Source organism: Myotis davidii, unplaced genomic scaffold, assembly GCF_000327345.1.
Source record: "Myotis davidii unplaced genomic scaffold, ASM32734v1 scaffold370, whole genome shotgun sequence".
Lineage (NCBI taxonomy): Eukaryota > Metazoa > Chordata > Mammalia > Chiroptera > Vespertilionidae > Myotis > Myotis davidii.
The window spans coordinates 7,772,247-7,779,524 of NW_006288615.1; positions in this window are offsets into that span (position 1 = coordinate 7,772,247).

Below are 7,278 nucleotides of genomic sequence, written 5' to 3' on the forward strand. Positions count from 1 at the left end.
GCAAATATGATTGATGTCAGCATTGGCACAAGCCTTCTTGGTCTAAATAGCATAAAAGTAGGTTACTGACCAGCTAGTTGACTGAAGTGTGAAGAAGTCTTCTGGAGTATAGAGAGAGCAGCTAGGATGGAGTGTGTGAAGAAGTCTGCTAGAGAGAGCAGCTGAGCATGAGAGTGTCCTCAGCTCCCAGACTGGAGACTGGAATTGGAAAGACTGCCTTTCAGAAACAATACAAAGTATGCATTCCATTCAATCCAAGAGTTTCAACCATCTTGTGCCTGGAGCTTAGAACCATGAAATAGTGGCCTGGAAGGACCTGCAGGGGTCACCTGGCCCCAAACGCCACGGCACGTGCGGTCACTCACTGTGCATAATGGTGGTTGCCATTATAAAAGCTCACACTGGGCCCAGGGAGGGGTAGCAACTGCAGGGACACACAGCGGCTGAGCTGGGCTGGGCCTCGCACCCGAGTCCCACTGCCTGGATCCTCACGGCCCCGATGCTGGTGTTCGTCCCTCAACCTCAGCCCGGCCGTGACCGTGACTTCCAGATAAGTTTCTGTTGCTGCATTTCTAACATACAGAGAACCGTGCTTCTGAGGACACAGGCTCTTCAGACAGCACCTCCCGCAGCCGGGATGAAAGCCTCGCACGTCCGCTGAGATGGTGTCTGCGCATACCTGGAATCGCGCACCTTCTTTTGATCACGATGCTTAGTGAGCCCCTTCAGAGATCAAAGCTGGCAAGCAGACAGGTCCCTTTGAAGTCGGCGGGGGCTTTCTGAGACGCAGGTCCTGGCAGCCCCATGTTCTGCTCCAAATGAAGACTTGGCAGGAGGAGCCCTCGCCTCCTGGCATGGCTTTACCTGTACACACGCCTCACAATGCAGGCCCTCGCGGCCACCCCTGAACAGCCACTTGCTTGTTCTGTGTGCCGCCACCCTTCACCCCCCGAATTTCCTCTGAAGATGACCTATTCCCCAGCCCACGGATCCTGGAGGGACTGTAAAGGTGGCAGTGGACACGTGACCCGGACCAGCCAGTCTGCACGGCCCAGCCCCTGAGACATTGACCAGCCCAGAGTGGACATGTGACCCAGGCCACCTGTCTCAGTGCCATGGGAGATCGGAAGTTTATTGGAAAGGGGCTGCCGGGAGCTTCTTTGGGCCTCACTGTTCATCTGGAAACAGTCCACCTGAGGGACTACCTGAGGGACAGCCGGGCAGAGAGGGGAGACGGGGCCTAACAGCCTTGCCCACTCCTGGAGCCAGCTGTACTGAAGCTCACCCACCTTCACACTGACAAATTCTATACTCCTACCCATTGTTCCATCGCCTTGAGCAAGGGTTGAGAACCTTGTGTACTTGTTCGATGCCTGACCACTAAGCACCGGCTTCTCAGGGAGGTTAGACCTGGGGTGGGCATGTGGCTCCCTGGTCTCCTGGTGACGGAGCGTCAGTGAGGAGGAGCTGCCCCTCCAGCTGCCGGAGCACCCTTGCCTGGTGCCCACCTCGCTCTGCCTGGGTGCTGGCCCCTGGATGGCTGCGTGAAGCCAGGCAGTTATACACGGGGTCAGTGTTGAACCTGGGAAGAGGTGCAGCTTTCAGTGGATATTCTCATCAGGAGGTTCTTTGAGGACGATGGAGGTGTCATGTGTGTGTACTGGCCACGGAGTGGGTCTGGCCAGCTGTGGACAAGGACAGAGGCCCCCTAAGATGCCGATCAACCCCTCCCTGGTCATCTCCAGACACGCCCAGGTCAGCACTGTGTGCGAACACACATTAGCCACTCACTGGGCTACAGGCTGAGCCCCTCGACCCTTCAAGCTGCATGACCCGAGGCTCACCCCACTCACCCTCCCCCCACCACACACCCAGCCACAAGTGACACTTCGACCGCACAGCGTCTGCTTTAAGGGCCAAAGAGCCTAGAAATAGTGTGTGGGTTCAGGACAAATCACCGTCCTGGGGACTGGACGGAAGATATGGCAACTCGGCAGACTATCCCCAAATACCAAGGTGTCATATGGGCCTATTTTAAAAGCAAAGGCAGAAGGAACTCACCTCTCCCCCACCTCCCCCACCTCCCCTGTGAAATCTATTTTAAAAGATCAGGATTGTCTTTACACCCACCTGTGAAATATGCTACAGGAGGGAGCAGGACAGAGACAGACGGGTGGGGAGGGTGGCAGAGAAGTTGCAGGGTTCCCAGGTGGTCTTACATGCTCATAGAAGCCTGCATTCCCCTGGGGGGTGATGGAGCATTCTGGGGTGCAGGCCCCCCACCTTTTGGGAGCTGGCCCTCTGGGGGCTTGAACCTGGGCCTAGCAGGGCTGTGGGTGGTGACAGTCCCGGTGGCAGTGCTGAGCTGGCACCTGTGCTCCCGCCATGCACGTGGGCCCCAGTAGCCTCTCGGCAAAGCCTATCTGAGGGCTGTTGGGGTGACTGAGCACCTGCCTCAGCTCTCTGCCTGGGCCTAGAGCCCTGTCTGGGATCCTGACCGGTGTGACCCTAAACCCCACCTCACCAGGTCCCTTGCACCCCCTCCCTGCCCCCCACGGGGTGGAACTCCATTGCTTTAGTCAGGAGAATCCCTCCCTCTGCCTGAGGGGAGATGCCAAAGGCCTCAGGGTTCTGGGAACCCACCCCAGGCACCTTTGGCCCAGAGGACTGGATGGTGGCACAGTGGTATCCCCCAGGAGGCACCAGTCTGTCTTCTCGTCCTCCACCCCACATCCCAGTCAGCACTCCACCCCTTGGCCAGGGACTCTCTGATGCAGTCCCCACTTCCGCCCACCGTTTCATACTTGGATGCCTGAATGGTGCTCAGGGGCCAGAGGAGGGCCAGGGGCCACTGTGCTCCCACACCCCTGGCGCTGGTCACCCAGCTAATTGGGGTGGGGTCTGCCAGACCAGGCCAAGTCCTGCTCAAAGCTTGAAGGTCAAAGGGCTGCCATCCCAATGCAGGGTGTGCTGAGATCCCCCTTTGCACCCCATGCTCCTCCTCAGAGGAGGCCTGGGGAGGTGAGGCAGCCCACCCTTTCCTGGAAGACCTGCTCCCTCAGGCTGACCAACGGCTGCTGGCCGACTGTCCCTGCAGGTTCAGCTGTGGGGTTTGGCCCAACCCTGTCCCAAGAGGGAAGGGCAGTGGCAGCCCCCATCTGAGGTGGGGACAGTGCTGAGATCTGGAGCACCCACCTCACTCACTGATCGCTGCCCAGGGGAACCTCCCAGAACCATCCAGCTTGGTGAGCAGAGGGTCAGCGCTGCAAGGGGGTGAGGTGCAGCCTGTCTGGTCTCAGCTCCCACCCCTCGGCTGCATTCCTGGAGCAGAGGTGGGGCAGGCCTTGGGCCCACGGTGTCGTGCGTCCTGAGCTCTGAGAGGTTAATGAGGAACCGGCCGAGCCTGCAGCATGTGTGGGAAGGCCAGCAGCAGGCACTGCAAGGAGATCGATGGTCCAGGTGAGAAGGGACAGGGGCAATATTCGACCATTCATTCCCATGACAGGACATCTGCCTCATTCCAGCAGCCAAGTGATCCCTGCTGCCCTGGCTCATGCCCAGAGTCACCTTGAGTGCCAGGCCTGAGCACGGGTCAGCATCCACTGGGAGCCCAACCCACAGCACTGACCATCGGCTCCAGGCTCTGGGTCTGGGGCCTGAAGCCCAGCATACATAGGGGGCAGCCTGTGAGGCCCCGGGAGGTGGACGTGGGGATGGGGGTCCCACAGCCCTCACACCCTGAAATTCTGTGCAGGGCAGGCCTCTCAGCTCCCAGGTCACAAGAGGGAGGGACTGACTCCTGCTCTCATCACCGGGCCTCAAGGACAAGGGCAGACAGCAGCCTGGCCCAGCCCCAGGCCAGGCTCTTCTGGGAAGGGAGACGGGGCTATTTCTGCTCTCTGACAACACGGCAGAGCATCTCTGACTTATCTCTGCGGCCCGCAGCGGGTGCTGCCACAGAGGCCGCTTTGTACCCTTGGGCTCTGCGCCCCCACTCCCTAGAGTCCCAACTTCAGACAAGGGTTGTGGGAGGGGCACAGGCCCCTGAGTCAACACCTCCCAGAAAGTCCCAGGAACCCTGCCAAACGACCTCCTGACCAGGCCCAGACGTCCCCTGATTGTCTGTCACAGGCCCATGTGGGGTCCTCATTTGTTCGGGCAGCATCCCCCACCATGACTGAAGGGTCCTCCCCCAGTGCCCCAGCCCTCCCAGCCCCACCAGGCCCTGCTGGGCTCACACAGGCTCACATAGGCTCATGCAGCCGGAAGTGCGAGCCCTGCCACTGTCAGAGGGCTTGGCCTCAATATTCACCAAACTCCACGGACAGACGGCACCTGCTCAGGGTGTGTTATCTCCCCAGGACTGGGGAGAAGTGAACGTGACAAGTGACTTCCGCACAGAATGACAGGTTGGAGGAGGGCAGAACTTGAGAGGACCAGGCTGTCGCAAGGGCAGCGATGCTGCCTGTGATGGTGGGTGTGAGGGTGGGTGGGCCGCCGTGACCACCTGAAGCAGGTGTGGCCCTTCCGCAACCCCGGGCCATGCCTGCCGCCTCCCCTGATGACATCGTCACCTCTCCCCCAGGGGCGAAGGGTACCACACTGCAGCCCCATGACCCCAGGTGACCTGATGACCCTGGCTCAGGTCTCCAGAGCTGATCTGCAGCCTCCTGGCTGCCACTTCCTGCCTGGAGTGTCCCAGGCTGGTCTCCGGGGTGGAGCCCACAGGCTGCCACTGAGCTTTCCCCACCCAGGCCCACGTGGCAGTTACAGACCCCACGGGTGAATGACATGGGCCATGTATGGCAGTGGGACCAGGTCAGCGGGAGCTGTTCCCAAGAGGGGCTCTGTGCCAAGGGCTCCCTCTGCCCATTCAATCAAAACCAGTCCTGGGTTGTCTCCAGGCCCCTCCTCCTCCAGGTTATGGTGAGGGGACCGACCCCTGGTGGTCTGCTCTTTCACCCAGAAATCCATAAATGCGGCCACAGGCAGGAGGGGCCTTCACTTCGGGCACCCATGGAAGATTTCTGTAAACGGGCAGATGGCCAGGAGATGTTATTTCCCACCACCACAAACATGGACCTGGAGAGGCAGGGGCTTCGCGGAAGAGGCAGCTTTCACACAGTCACCAAAGCTTCCTTGGGACTGGACAGCAGACCCAGATGCTGGCGCGCTCACCTGCCAATGCTGAGGGGTAAGTTTCCGTGCCAGGGGCTGGCACGACAGGTGCTCTGAATATATCACCGCGGGAGCAGATCCAGTTATAAGCGCTATATATACGCAGATGACCTCATCTCCACCACTTTCTGGAAAGGGTGTAATGCACACATGTTCAGTGCACAATCTGATGAGTCTTATTAACTGGAGACACCCCACCACACCATCAAGGCAAGGAGCAGCCCAACTGGTGTGGCTCAGTGGGTTGAGCATGATCCCATGGACCAAGAGTTCCTGGGTTCAATTCCCAGTCAGGGCACATGCCGAAGTTGTGGGCTCGATCCCCAGGAGGGGGCATGCAGGAGGCAGCTGATCAATGATTCTCTTTCATCATTGATATTTTAATCTCTCTCTCCCTTCCTCTCTGTCTAAAAATCAATTTTAAAAAACATGAAAAAAAAAAAAGACAAGGAGCATTTCTGTGCCCCATCAGCCCCACCCCACTGGCAACCTCTTTGACTCCTGTCACCACCCACTCATCATGCCTCTTGGAGGTCACACACATAGAATTAGGCGTTACTTTGTCTGGCTTCTTTCACTTAATGAAGTCTGAGTGTTGCCCGTGTTGTTGTGTGTCCCTTTTCATCACCACGTGGTGTTCCACTGTGTGCTACAGCACCGAGGCGTCTGGTCAATTCCCTGTCCAGAATTGTTTTGTCAGTTTTTGGCTCTGTGAACCCCGAGGAGAAATGATGCCTGCCAATGTTGCACCTTACACTCCACAGGGTGGGTCTGTATTTATTTACATCTCCAGGGAACATTAGCATCCCAGTTCTCCTGCAGGGCCCAGGGCAGCCTGACAACCAAATAGCAACTCTGACTTTTGAGGAGTGGAAAGTCATGCACGACCCAAGAGCTCTGCCCTCTCCAGCCCGTGTTCGAGGACGAGGCGACAGGAGTTGTGTTCATAAGCACCAGGACTCCAAAGGTGCACTGGAAAGACCAGATGAACAAGAAAGGATGGAAATGAAGGTTGCAGGAAAGAAAGGACGTAGTACAAAAAGCAGGACAGTAGGTTCCCAAACCAGTAAGTCATACAGTAATGTTTAGATACTTCAAATGTGTATAGAACAGAGTGCAAATGCCCAAATAGCTATTGCAAAAATATGTAATGTATAAGATATATCCAAGCACAATGTGAGGATCAGAAGCAGAAAGGAGAAAATTGCGTACGCTGACCACTCATCTCTGGGTGGTCAGTGTTAGTGTAGCAGAGAAACAGAGTATAAATATATGGGTTTAAATCTCAAGGTAGACACTAGGAGAATAGAATGTTTTCTTTTCAAGTAAAGAAAAAGAATAAACAAGACAACCCTGAGTGATGTAACAAGAGAAATAAAGTAACAATAAACATGGAAATGTTACACAAGAAACGTAATAACGATGATGAAAAGAAGACACTAGGAAAACGGATTACAGTAAGACAGAGAGAGGGCACCCAACTATCAAGTGGTCCCAAAGATAAAATCCAACTCCCTGTCCTGTGATAGATAAGTCAATTTCAAATCAAACCAGACAGAACACAAGAAAGAAATAAAACCAAAACCAAATTTACCTTATGAAGAAATATATAAAAATCCTATTCCTGGATGGTGTTTCTCAGTGGTTAGAGTGTTGATCCTTGTGCCATAGGGTCGTAGGTTTGATTCCCTGTCAAGGGCCGTACTTGGGTTACAAGTTTGATCCCCGGCAAAGGTTGGGGCATGTGTGGGAGGCACTCAATTGATGTGTCTGTCTGTCTGTCTCTCTACCCCACTCCCTCCTTTCCACTCTAAATTGAAAAAATATTCTTGTGGGGATTAACAAAAAATAATTACAATCTATAATAATCTATAATAATAAAAGCATAATATGCTAGTTAGACTGGACATCCTTCTGGACGAAGCCAGGACTGCAAGGTAAGCCCGGGTCTCAGGTGCCAGAGGGAAGCCAGTGCCGGCAGCTGGGGAAAGCAAGGCCTACTCTTGCACAAATTTCGTGCATGGGGCCTCTAGTAAAATAAATAAATAAATAAATAAATAAATAAATCTACACTAATAAAAGACAAACATGCAAATTGAC